Here is a 13,839-nt window from a genome sequence, read left to right on the forward strand (position 1 = left end):
GGGATCCAAGCTGCGTCTGCGACTTACACCACAGCTCATGGCAACCCAGGATCCTTAACCCACTGAGCAAGGCCAGGGATCACACCCGCAACCCCATGGCTCCTAGTCGGATTCGTTAACCACTGAGCCACGACGGGAACTCCTCCTAGACATCACTTTAATAACTGAGTATATGCAACATGACCTTAAAAAGATCTATAATATAGCAGGATAAGATGTAGCAACAAATGCAACAGAGTATTTAGATGCTATGAGGTGTTAATAAGGTATAGTGTCAGGGAGATGGGGGCAGAGGAGGGAGTGGTTAATTCTATTGGGGATAATGAGTTTCTAGAAGTTCCTTGTAGAAAATGTGACATTCAAGCTTTGCCTGGGGTAGACGCTGGGGGAAAAGCAGACGTTGAAGCCAGTATGGTCAGTCCAGCTGTGCAGCCTCAAATTTTCTAGCTGTGTAACACTGAGCCTGCTTCTGATTTCTGTAACATTAAGATGATAGTAGCAATCTCATAGTGTAGTGGTAAAGGCTACCTTAGTGACACATATGTTAAACACTGAGCAGACCATTTCTGGTAGAGAAGACGGTCAGGGAAAGGATATCCAGAGCCAAATTCCCAGTGCCTAAAGGGACTCCTCTCTTTTTTTTGTTTTGTTTTGTTTTGGTTTGTTTTTTTTTTTTTTCCCACTGTACAGCAAGGGGGTTGGGTTATCCTTACATGTATACATTACAATTACATTTTCCCCCCAGCCTTTCTTCTGTTGCAACATGAGTATCTAGACAAAGTTCTCAATGCTATTCAGCAGGATCTCCTTGTAAATCTATTCTAAATTGTGTCTGATAAGCCCAAGCTCCCCATCCCTCCCACTCCCTCCCCCTCCCATCAGACAGCCACAAGTCTCTTCTCCAAGTCCATGATTTTCTTTTCTAAGGAGATGTTCATTTGTGCTGGATATTAGATTCCAGTTATAAGTGATATCATATGGTATTTGTCTTTGTCTTTCTGGCTCATTTCACTCAGTATGAGGTTCTCTAGCTCCATCCATGTTGCTGCAAATGGCATGATGTCATTCTTTTTGATGGCTGAGTAGTATTCCTTTTTGTATATATACCACCTCTTCCGAATCCAATCATCTGTCGATGGACATTTGGGTTGTTTCCATGTCTTGGCTATTGTGAATAGTGCTGCAATGAACATGCGGGTGCACGTGTCTCTTTTAAGTAGAGTTTTGTCTGGATAGATGCCCAAGAGTGGGATTGTGGGGTCATATGGTAGTTCTATGTATGGATTTCTAAGGTATCTCCAAACTGTTCTCCATAGTGGCTGTACCAGTTTACATTCCCACCAACAGTGTAGGAGGGTTCCCTTTTCTCCACACCCCCTCCAGCACTTGTTATTTGTGGATTTATTAATGATGGCCATTCTGACTGGTGTGAGGTGATATCTCATGGTAGTTTTGATTTGCATTTCTGTTATAATCAGAGATGTTGAGCATTTTTTCATGTGTTTGTTGGCCATCTGTATATCTTCTTTGGAGAAATGTCTATTCAGGTCTTTTGCCCATTTTTCCATTGATTGATTGGCTTTTTTGCTGTTGGGTTGTATAAATTGTTTATATATTCTAGAGATTAAGCCCTTGTCGGTTGCATTATTTGAAACTATTTTCTCCCATTCTGTAAGTTGTCTTTTTGTTTTCTTTTTGGTTTCCTTTGCTGTGCAAAAGCTTTTCAGTTTGATTAGGTCCCATGGGTTTATTTTTGCTCTAATTTCTATTGCTTTGGGAGACTGACCTGAGAAAATATTCATGATGTGGATGTCAGAGAGTGTTTTGCCTATGTTTTCTTCTAGGAGTTGGATGGTGTCCTGTCATATATCTAAGTCTTTCAGCCATTTTGAGTTTATTTTTGTGCATGGTGTGAGGGTGTGTTCTAGTTTCATTGCTTTGCATGCAGCTGTCCAGGTTTCCCAGCAATGCTTGCTGAATAGACTTTCTTTTTCCCATTTTATGTTCTTGCCTCCCTTGTCAAAGATTAATTGACCATAGGTGTCAGGGTTTATTTCCGGATTCTCTATTCTGTTCCATCTGTCTGTCTGTCTATTTTGATACCAGTACCACACTGTTTTGATGACTGTGGCTTTGTAGTATTTCTTGAAGTTTGGGAGAGTTATGCCTCCAGCTTGGTTTTTGTTTCTCAGGATTGCTTTGGTGATTCTGGGTCTTTTGTTGTTCCATATAAATGTTTGGATTGTTTGTTCTACTTCTGTGAAAAATGTCATGGGTAATTTGATAGGGATTGCATTGAATCTGTAGATTGCTTTGGGTAGTATGGCCATTTTTACAATATTGATTTTCCCAATCCAGGAACATGGACTATCTTTCCATTTCTTTACATCTTCTTTGATTTCTTTGATTAAAGTTTTATAGTTCTCGGCATATAGGTCCTTTACCTCCTTGGTCAGGTGTATTCCGAGGTATTTGATTTTGTGAGGAGCAATTTTAAAAGGTATTATATTTTTGTATTCCTTTTCTAATATTTCATTGCTGGTATACAGAAATGCAACTGACTTCTGAATGTTAATCTTATATCCTGCTACTTTGCTGAATTTATTAATCAGTTCAAGGAGTTTTGGGGTTGAGTCCTTAGGGTTTTCTATGTATAGTATCATGTCATCTGCATACAGTGACAGTTTGATATCTTCTCTTCCTATATGGATGCCTTTTATTTCTTTTGTTTGTCTAATTGCTGTGGCTAGGACTTCCAAAACTATGTTGAAGAGCAGTGGTGAGAGTGGGCATCCCTGTCTTGTTCCAGATTTGAATGAGAAAGCTTTCAGTTTTTCCCCATTGAGTATTATATTTGCTGTGGGTTTATCATAAATGGCTTTGATTATATTCAGGAATGTTCCCTCTATACCCACTTTGGCGAGGGTCTTGATCATGAATGGATGTTAGACTTTGTCAAATGCTTTTTCTGTGTCTATTGAGATGATCATATGATTTTTGACTTTTTTTTTTTGTTAATGTGGTGTATGATGCTGATTGATTTGCGTATGTTGAACCATCCTTGTGAAACTGGGATGAACCCAACCTGGTCATTGTGTATAATTTTTTTGGTATGTTGTTGGATTCGGTTGGCTAAGATTTTGTTGAGAATTTTTGCATCTATATTCATCAATGATATTGGGCGATAGTTTTCTTTTTTGGTGGTATCTCTGTCTGGTTTTGGAATGAGGGTGATGGTGGCATCATAGAATGTCTTTGGGAGTATTCCTTCTTCTTCAACCTTTTGAAAGAGTTTAAGGAGGATGGGCACCAATTCCTCTTTATATGTTTGATAGAATTCACCTGTGAAGCCATCTGGACCTGGACTTTTATTTGTAGGGAGTGATTTTATGACCTCTTCCATTTCATTTCTAGTGATCGGTCTGTTCAGTTGGTCTGTTTCTACTTGATTCAGTTTTGGCAGGCTGTAAGATTCTAGAAAATTGTCCATTTCTTCCAGATTGTCAAACTAGTTGCCATATAGTTGTTCATAGTATTCTCTTATGGTTTTTTGTATTTCTGCTGTATCCATTGTGATTTCTCCTTTTTCATTTATAATTTTGGTTATTTGGGTTCTTTCTCTCCTCTTTTTAGTGAGTCTGGCCAGGGGTTTGTCAATTTTGTTGACCTTTTCAAAGAATCAGCTCTTGGTTTTATTAATTTTCTCTATTGTTTTTTGAGTCTCTATTTTATTGATTTCTTCTTTGATCTTTATAATTTCCTTCCTTCTGCTGACTTTAGGACTTTTTTGTTCTTCTTTTCCTAATTCATTTAGGTGGAGGGTTAAGTTGTCAATTTGGGATCTTTCTTCTTTTTTGAGAAAGGCCTGTATTGCAATAAATTTCCCTCTGAGCACTGCTTTCGCAGCATCCCATAGATTTTGAGCGGTTGTGTCTTCATTATCATTTGTTTCAAGGTAGTTTTTAATTTCCTTCTTGATTTCCTCATTGACCCATTGGTTTTTTAGTAGCATGTTGTTTAGTCTCCATGTAGTAGGTTTTTTCTCTTTCCTTTTCCCATGGTTGATTTCTAATTTCATGGCATTGTGGTCAGAGAAGATACTTGAGATAATTTCTATGCTCCTAAATTTATTGAGATTCACTTTGTGTCCCAATATGTGGTCGATTCTTGAGAATGTTCCATGAGCATTTGAGAAAAATGTGTACTCTGCTTTTTTTGGATGTAGTGTCCTGAAGATATCAATGAAGTCTAACTTTTCTATTGTTTCCTTTAGGATCTCTGTTGCTTTATTGGTTTTCTGTCTAGAGGGTCTGTCCATTGATGTGAGGGGGGTATTAAGGTCTCCTACTATGATTGTATTCTCATCAATATCTCCCTTTATGTCTGTTAATATTTGTTGTATGTATCTGGGTGCTCCTGTATTTGGGGCATATATGTTGATGATAGTAACATCCTCTCCTTGGATGGATCCCTTAATCATTAAGTAGTGTCCTTCTTTGTCTTTCTTTATGTCTTTTGTTTTAAAGTCTATTTTGTCTGATATGAGCGTTGCGACTCCTGCTTTTCTGTCATGTCTATTGGCGTGAAATATTTTTCCCCACCCTTTCACTTTCAATCTATATGTATCTTTTGTCCTAAGGTGAGTTTCTTGTAGGCAGCATATTGAAGATTTTTGCCTTTTTATCCACTCAGCCACTCTGTGTCTTTTGATCGGGGCATTCAGTCCATTGACATTTAAGGTGATAATTGATAGATGATTATTTATTGCCATTTGAACCTCGTGTTCCAGTTGCTTCTATGGTTCTCCATTCTTCTTCTTTTTTTTTTTTTTTTTGGTTGGATGGTCTCCTGTTATTATCTGCTTGAGTGTATTTTTTTTTCATTTTTTGCAAATGCAATATTTGGTTTTGGCTTGTGGTTGCCCTGTTTTTTAAGTATGCTAACCCCTTCCCATAATTGTATGTTTTAGCCTGATGGTCCTGTAAGTTCAAACACTTCATCACTATATTAAAATTAAGAAGAGAAACATACAAACAAACAAAAAGGGTTATTTACTTCCTAACATCCCTTGCCCACATTTTATGGTTTTGATGACTCTTTTTTATTTTTTTCTTTTTAATTTTATTTTGTTTGAGGCCTGTTCATGATTAAATCTGTATGCTGGCTTATTTGAGTGACTGCTCTCTGATTGCGGTTTCCTCAGTCCTAGGTCTTCCTCTTCTTCTTTTTTTTTTCTTTTCTTTTTTCTTCCCTTTCCTTCCTTTCATTTTGGTTTAGAGAAGCCCTTTCAATATTTGCTTTAACCTGGGCTTTGTGTTGCAGTATTCTTTAAGTTTTTGTTTGTTGGAAAAAATTTTTATTTCCCCTTCTATTTTAAATGATATTCTTGCTGGATAGAGTATTCTAGGTTGCATATTTTTTCCTTTGAGCACTTTAAATATCTCTTGCCATTCCCTCCTGGCCTGTAGTGTTTCTGTAGATATTCTTATGGGGGTTCCCTTGTAGGTAACATTCTGTTTTTCTCTTGCTGCCTTTAGGATCCTCTATTTATCACTAACTTTTGCCATTTTTATTATGATGTGTCTTGCTGTGGGTCTCTTTGGGTTCAGTTTGTTTGGGGCCCTCTGTGCTTCTTGTATCTTGAACCCAGTATCCTTTAGATTTGGGAAGTTTCCAGCAATAATTTCTTCAAATATATTTTCCATCCCCTTATCTTTTTCTACTCCTTCTGGAATTCCTATTATGCGTAGATTGGCCTGCTTTATATTATCCCATAGGTCTCTTATATTGCTTTCCAGTTTTTTGATTCGGTTTTCTGTCTGTTGACCGGATTGAGTGATTTCCATTATTCTATCTTCCATATCACTGATTCGTTCTTCTGCATTATTCATTCTGGTTTTTACTGCCCTTAGTTCAGTTTGCATCTCTGCAAATGAAAGTTCTAGTTTTTCTTGGCTCCTCATATTTTCTAGTTCCTTTCTGAGGGTATCTGCATTACTGTTCATATCTTCTCTTAATTCCTTCAGTATTTTCACTATTTCTCTTTTGAACTCCAGGTCTGTCAGACTGCAGAGATCTGTTTCATTGTTGACTGTTTTAGGTGAGTTCTCCTGTTGGTTTGACTGGGGGTGGTTTCTCTGCTTCTTCATCTTGCTTGTTGTTTTCTTTCTCCTGAGGGAGTTGTACTCTCCGTTATCGGGCAGTGTTTGCCTTGTCACTGCCGTGGAATATTTCCTGAGGGCTGGCGTTGTTGGTCAATCTTTTTTGAGGCAGTGTGGCTTTTCTGGAGTGTTGATGGGGCTGACAGTGTTTCTTTGAAGCAAAGGAGGACCTCCTGAGGGCAGACAGGACTGGGAGGTCCACACCACGATGGCAGCAGATTTCACTTGGTCATGCAGAGCTTGCTCTGGTGTTTTTAGGCTGTGGGGTTCTTGCAGGGGGTTGGCGGTGTTGGGCAGCTGTTCCTCAGGAGTGCAGCACCCCCTGGGGGCTGGAGCAGCTATCTGGGTCACTGAGAACCTAAGAGGCTCTTCCCTAGGGCAGCCCAACTCAGAAGGATGGCCTGAGAATGTAGGCAGGTCTTTTCACAGTCTGGCCAAGCTTGTTGCAGCTTTTCTGGGCTGCAGGGGCTCTTCTAGGGGGCTGGTGGTGCTGAGCAGCTATTCCGCAGTAGTGGGGCACCCCCTAGGGGCTTGAGTGGGTAGCAGGGCCACTAGAAACCCAAGAGGCTCCTCCCCAGGGCAGCCTGACTCAGAAAGACCGTCTGAGATCTTTTCCCGGCTTGGCCAGGCTTGTTGCAGCTTTTCTGGGCTGTAGGGGGTCCTGCCTGGAGCTGGAAGTCCTATACAGCTGATCCACCAGGGCACCCCCTGGGGGCTTGGGCGGGTAGCAGGGCCGTTGGAAACCGAAGAGGCTCCTCCCCGGGGCAGCCTGACTCAGAAAAACCGCCTGAGATCTTTTCCCGACTTCGCCAGGCTTGTTGCAGCTTTTCTGGGCTGTAGGGAGTCCTGCCTGGAGCTGGCAGTCCTATACAGCTGATCCACTAGGGCACCCCCTGGGGGCTTGGGTGGGTAGCAGGGCCGTTGGAAACCAAAGAGGCTCCTCCCCGGGGCAGCCTGACTCAGAAAAACCGTCTAGGAATTAGGCAGATCTATTCACTGCCTGGCTAGGCTTGTTCTAGCTTTTCTGGGCTGCAGGCCTTTTCTCAGGGGCTGGTGGTGTTTGGTGCTACTCTGCAGAAGTGTAGCCCCTCCAAAGGGCAAGCAGGCCTGTGCAGGGACAACCCCTGCGGTGGTAGGCTTCAGGCAATTGTTGAGGCCAGCCCTCCTGGATGGCAGGCAGCCCCAGGTTCCGCCAGAGCGTAGGGGGTGGCGGGGGTGGGGGGAGGGGATGCACTGGGAAGCACAGCTTTCAGCTAGCTAGCGGGCCTGTAAGCTTGCTGTGGCGTGGGGGGTATTCTATGGGGACCCACCCCTTCTTCTCTCCCCTTCCCAGCATGGGCGCAGACCAGGCTCTTTTCCCAGGTTCCCTCTGATGCGGTTTTCCACTTCCCCGCCCCTAGAGTATTGCTCCCTTCCTCTGCGACAGCTTTGTTTTCTAGTCTCCCAGGCAGTCTCTGCCCCGTCAAATGGTTTCTAGACCTCCCAAGCAGTTTCCGCTCCGCCCCGCCCCCCTCCCAGCCCGGGGACTAACCTCTGGAGCCTAGGTCTTGGTGCCCAGCCCCCACCCAGGCGTCCCCCAGCCCTTTCTCGGTGACCAACCCTCGGAGGCGAGGTCTCAGTGCCCAGCCCCCACCCAGGTGTCCCCCGGCCCTTTCCCGGGGACTAACCTCTGGAGCTGAGGACTCGGTGCCCAGCCCCCACCCAGGCGTCTCAATTTTTGGTGACTGTGCCCGTAGTTCAGATGGTCCGTTCAGTTCTTGATCAGCTTTTCCGTACTCCAACTTACTGCTACACTCTTCTCTGCATCTGGAGATTCCTCCGGTTCGTTTGATCTTTCCCCCGTGTAGGTGACTTTCCAGGGTGCGGGATCCCTTTCTCCTCCACAGTTCCCTTTCGGGAGTGCCCGTCCCGCTCGGATTCACCTTCTCTCACTCTCCTCTTTTCTCCCATTCTGCCCCATAATGTCACGAACTTCTTGCCATTATTGGAGTTTAGGTTCTTCTGCCAGCGATTGGTTGCTGTTCTGTGCGAGTCATTTATTCTGTAGATGTGCTTTTTTTTGTTGTGTTTGTGGGAGAGGGCGAGCGTGTCCCCCTACTCCTCCGCCATCTTGTCCTCTCCGGGACTCCTCTCTTATCTGAAATGCCCTGTCTGCAAACAGGCTGCCCTGGGAGCTGTCTGTGGTGCTGATTTCACCAGGGCTTCACACTCATCCTGGGAAGGCCTGCTCCATACTCCCGCTGTGTCACTCTCCTGGAATCGGAAGTGCTGCCTCCATCTCAGCCAGAAGCCTGGGCTGCAACAAGTGTGTTGAGCTTACTTCCACCTCCCTGCCCATCCTCTGCCTGCCAGTTCAGCTATTCTGTGGGCCTTGTGGAAGAAGGGCTGACTCAGAACCATCATAGTGGGATAGGGGTTCTCAGCACCCACACTCCTGGCTCTGGAAAGGCAGACTGGGGCAACTTTACAGGTTTGTCCATACCCTCCAGTTGCCGGAGAGGCATGCCAGGCTCCAAATCTAAACCTCTGCAGAGGAAACTCACTACTCCTTCCAAAAGCCAAGGATGTGTTTAGCTCCTTCCAGAGAAACTAGGGGCAATTTTTCTCCCGGGGACACTTGGCAATGTCTAGAGATATTTTTGGTTGTCACAACTCAGGGGTGTGGGCATTCATTACAGGCTTCTAAAGGATAGAGGCCAGGGCTGCTACTAAACATTCTGTGATGCATTTGAAGGTCTCCTACAACCAGGCATTATCTGGCCAACCTGGCCCAAAATGTAGTACCGTGGTGGAGAAATCTCGTGTTAGTGTTTGAGGCTCTTTGGTATGGTGACTAGAACTTTACTGGACACCGATGTCTAGCTCAGTGTTCTTTATTTACCAGCTATGATTTTGGATAAGTCACTGAACTTCTCTGAGCCTCGTTTTCTATGTATGAATGTTTAGACTCCCGGACTGGAAGGCCTCAAAGCTCCTGCCAGCTCAAACTCAACATGTCTTCATAAATAATTGTGGCGCACACTGCTAGGAACCAATATGCTATACTATGAATATAAAATATGAGAAGGAGTTCCCGTCATGACTCAGTGGAAATGAGTCTGACTAACATCCATGAGGACAAAGGTCCGATCCCTGGCCTCGCTCAGTGGGTTGAGGATCTGGCATTGCCGTGAGCTGTGGTGTAGGTTACAGATGTGGCTTGGATCTGGCGTTGCTGTGGCTGTGGTGTAGGCTGGCGGCTACAGCTCCAATTTGATCCCTATCCTGGGAATATATATATATATATATATATATATATATATATATATATATGAATGCATAAAATATCAAAAGGAAAGGAACAAATAAAAACAGAATGGGGGAAGGTGAGTGCTGATAAAAGGTCACTACCTAAATATACACAGAATTTATGCAAATATAAGTGTTTACATAAGATATAGGCTGTCAAACTTCAAGTAGTGACAAAAAATGACATCTTCACTAGGAATTAAATTAAGGAGACACAAAATAATATAACTATGCCACATTTGCTAATCTCAGAAAAAAACCAACTCAAAGTGGTTGGGACTGCAAGGTAGTATATGCACTTAGATATTTCTATCTGCATCTGAACAAACTCTCAGCCTGGCTCTGTGAAATAGTAGCTGCAGAACTGGTTATGCTGCACCATCAAATCATTCCATCATAAAGAGTATACTTAATGTTTCTTTTTATATCTTTAAAAACTCATGCCAGGGAGTTCCAGTCATGGCTCAGTGGAAACGAATCTGACTAGTATCCATGAGGACGCGGGTTCGATCCCTGGCCTTGCTCAGTGGGTTAAGGATCTGGCATTGCTGTGAGCTGTGGTGTAGATCTCAGATGCAGCTGAGGAGATCTGGCATTGCTGTGACTGTGATGTGGGCCAGCGGCTACAGCTCCGATTCAACCCCTAGCCTGGGAACCTCCGTATGCTGTGGGTGGGGCCTTTAAATGACAAAAGACAAAATAAAAAAAGAAAGAAAGAAATTAGTGGGAACTTATTCTAAAGTAAAGAACAAGGTGCTAGACCCCCCTCCTTTATTCACCAAACAGTAAGGTACTAGATTTAAAGAATCAATTTTCATAATTAGGAATAAGCCCCCCTAACACACCTTCCTCTGGCCTCTTCATAATCTTGAATATCACCTTCAGAGCTAATGAGAGTGACAAAAGGTGTAGCGATTCCAGAAGGAGAAGACAGCTACCCTGGACTGTGAGCCAACTCTTCAGGAAAGGAAGATGTAAAAGCTGCTGGTGTATCTTCTTCCATGTGGGGGTCCCTGTCTGAGGCAGTCAGTGTGGATCTTCCTCATATGTTCCTGTACAGGAGGCTCTTTTATGAGAAAGACCAGAAAGAAGTCACTTCCAGAAATGGCTCTTTCAAGTGGGTGTACTCTGGAGATGGAGACCTCTATCTCCCAGGTTTCAGTGATTCGACAAGGACTGAAACCCCACCTGTGCCAAGAGGGAGAGAGCACACACACCACACACACCACAAGAACTTTTTCTTGCTTTTTAGGGCCACATCCACGGCATTATGGAAGTTCCCAGGCTAGGGGGCGAATAGGAGCTGCAGCTACTGGCCTACACCACAGACACAGCCATGCAGGATCTGAACTGTGTCTGTGACCTATACCACAGCTCACAGCAACGCCAGATCATTAACCCAATGAGCAAGGCCAGGGATCGAACCTGCATCCTCATGGATACTAGTTGGATTTGTTTCCTCTGCGCCATGACAGGAACTCCAAAACCAGCTTTTCATGTTCCTCCATTGCATCGCCCCTGGCAGTGAGGAAACAGGCCTCTTCACGCTGCCTGTAGTCAAGGAGAGAGAAGCAGCTGACACCTCCAAGGAAAAGGTAGCAGCAGAGGAATGAGCCTAGGAAGTACTCCTCTGCTGGATACAGAGGGCAGGTACAAAAGTTGCACATATTTGGGCCTCCGAGGGACAATGCAGGTGTCATTGTTCACTGAGCAGTTCTTGACCTGCAACGCAGCATGACTTGGGAAGTGCCAGCTGGGAAGGGGCAGAAAAAGCCTTACCAAACAGCAAGGTAATGTGGCTTCCCAGTAAGTTGTCAAAACCCACCAGAGCTTGGGGCTTCACTCTTTGCCAAGCGGTGAATTCATGCAGAAAGGGACCTACGAATGACTTGTTTATTATTGACTCCTAATCAGAGCTCTGTGCTTGGCATATATGCACACTCCATAGATTCTTTTTAAGATAGTTTAAATATTTAACGGAATCTTTTAGGTGAACAGTCACGTGATGTTGGAAAGTATCAACAGGAAGTGAAATTCTGTTTCTGAAGTAGCTGTTATGGTATGATAATGGAATTTGGCCTTTTTAAATCAACAAATACATCTTATAATTGGGTGAAACTCTCTTACTAGGAAATTCAGCTGCTTTCTGAAGGAACATTATTGTTTCACTTCTCATCAAAGTGCTTTCTTTGGTCCTTTACTTCAGTTTTTAAAATTTCTGTAAATGATACAAGAGTTTGAAAGTTTACCAAAAAAAAAAAAAAAGACTGATTGTTATAGTTAAACTGAGAAGTAAAATAAAAATAAAGGAATATGCTTTCATCACTCAAAGAACAACTCTTGTTTTTTTTTGTTGTTGTTTTGCTTTTTTTCTGGCCAATCCTGTGGCATGTGGAAGTTGCCGGGTCAGGGATCAAACCCATGCCAGAGCAGTCACCAAGCCACAGCAGCAACAATGCCAGATCCTCAACCTACTGAGCCACCAGGGAACTCCATAACAACTCTTAAGAATAAGAGAACACCACTTAAACCACAAATGGTCTAGCTCAATTCACCAACCACCACCAAACAACATGCGTAAGTACTCTAAGAACTCACCCGATTCAATGAATCCATCTTCCAGCTTCTACTGCATAATTCACTTAGGCTCTATACCCCTTACATGCAAATGTTTCTGGCAGATGAAATACTAAAAATGCCATAATTAAAATCCAGCCCCATGATGTTCCCTCACCTTTTTTAAGTTCCTTGATATTGTCCCCACCAGGAGCCTGTGATTTACTGGTGACTCCAAAAATCTGTTAAACTATCATAATAAACACTGTGCAAGCCAATACTTAAAGCATATTAAATTCATGAATCATCATGCAGCAGTCTCAGAATGAAGTTCACAAACAGAAATTCCTAAAATGCAACAGTCTAGAGAACAACAGGACGGGATTGATGCTGCAATTAGCACCCCAGATGACTTAGGACACTGACCCCAAAATGACCTTCCTCTGGTTCCAAGATCAGTACAGACTTCTAATGCACACTACAGACAGAAAAGCACAATCATAGCTTTACTCACCCCTCCTTCAAGAATCTGGAGAAAAGTTTCTCTCCAGAAGAAAGGAAAAACAAAACAAAACAAAAACAAAACGCCCAAAACTACATTTCCAAATTCAATCAACTGGGTAACTTGGCAGCAACCCCAAACTAACTGCAGAGCCCTGTTTGGGCCTCTCCCTGTTAATTTCACTGGGCAAAGACACCAGGCAGGCAGTTATTATTGACTCTCCTGCTAAGTCGGACCCCATCCAGGGAGGTTAAGCCCAGGATGACATTCATACCAACCTGTGGGCGACAGGAGACTGTGCGCCGCTCATTGGAGCCTTTGGTGAGAGGTCCTCCTTTTAATCCAACTTGCATTTTACAGGAACGGCTTCGCTTCGCCTCCAATGCTCCGGGGAATGCGGCCCCTACTCCATAAGGAACCCGAAAGTCCAACTCAAAACTCCATTCAGGGAGTTCCTACTGTGGCGCAGTGGAAACAGTCCAACTAGTATCCATAAGCATGCGGGTTCCATCCCCGACCTCCCTCAGTGGGTCAGGGATCCTGCCTTGCCTTGAGCTGCGGTGTAGGTCGCAGAGGCAGCTCAGACCCCAGGATCCGGGTCCGACTGCAAGGGGTCAACAAACAGAACGAGTCCGCCAGAAAGGGAGTCTTGGAAGTCCTTCCTCCGAAGGCACAAAACCTCACGAAGGGAAGTAGGCGAGCCGCGGGGAAGCGGGCCGGGAGCCCCGCTGGGGCCGGGTCAGCTCGGGGCTGGGGGTCTGCTCCTCCTCCGGGGTCTCGGGGGCCGCAAGCCGCCGTCGCCCGGCCGGGCCCAGCCTCCGCCGCTTCTCAGGCCGCCCGCGCCAGGCGCGCGCGGCTCCATGGCCCTGGGTGGGGGTCCCCTGCGGCCCTTCTCGTCGTCCGCACCAGGTGACGAGCGCGGGCGCAGAGCGAGGGGGTCCCGTAGCCCGAGATGACAGGAACCGGGTCTCTCAGCGCCACGGATGCTCCCCAGTCCTCGGAGGCCCGGACTTTCCCGCGGTCGGCACCGGCAGGCGGCCCCTCCCGGACGCACCAGCTGGCGGCGGTTCCCGCGAGGAGCGGGAGGTGCTGGGAGGTTGGCAGCGGCAGCGGGGCGACTCGGAGCGCACGGCCGGCTCGCAGGGACCCCGGGCCGCGGGCGCAGCTGTGCGCGCGCGGCTCCCTCCGCGCGCATCTAGAGGATGAGAGGGAGCCGCGCGCGGAGGGAACCGCGCGACCCTCCTCTAGATGCTTCTTAAATATATGAACATATCATGGAAACGCTACAGTAGCGTTTTAGAAATGAAAGCCGTTTTTACTCATCGAAGCGAA

At 45.0% G+C, this 13,839-nt stretch overlaps 1 long non-coding RNA gene across 1 annotated transcript in view; it reads right to left on the reverse strand.

Moving 5' to 3' along the window:
• Positions 1–12,994, reverse strand: part of LOC125120261 (uncharacterized) — a 39,442-nt gene extending 26,448 nt beyond the window's left edge. Inside the window, exon 1 of the long non-coding RNA XR_007133296.1 lies at positions 12,786–12,994. This is a non-coding gene — a long non-coding RNA (uncharacterized LOC125120261). The remainder of the gene's footprint in view (positions 1–12,785) is intronic.
• Positions 12,995–13,839: the final 845 nt, after the last annotated feature.

This window comes from Phacochoerus africanus, chromosome 2 (assembly GCF_016906955.1).
Source record: "Phacochoerus africanus isolate WHEZ1 chromosome 2, ROS_Pafr_v1, whole genome shotgun sequence".
Lineage (NCBI taxonomy): Eukaryota > Metazoa > Chordata > Mammalia > Artiodactyla > Suidae > Phacochoerus > Phacochoerus africanus.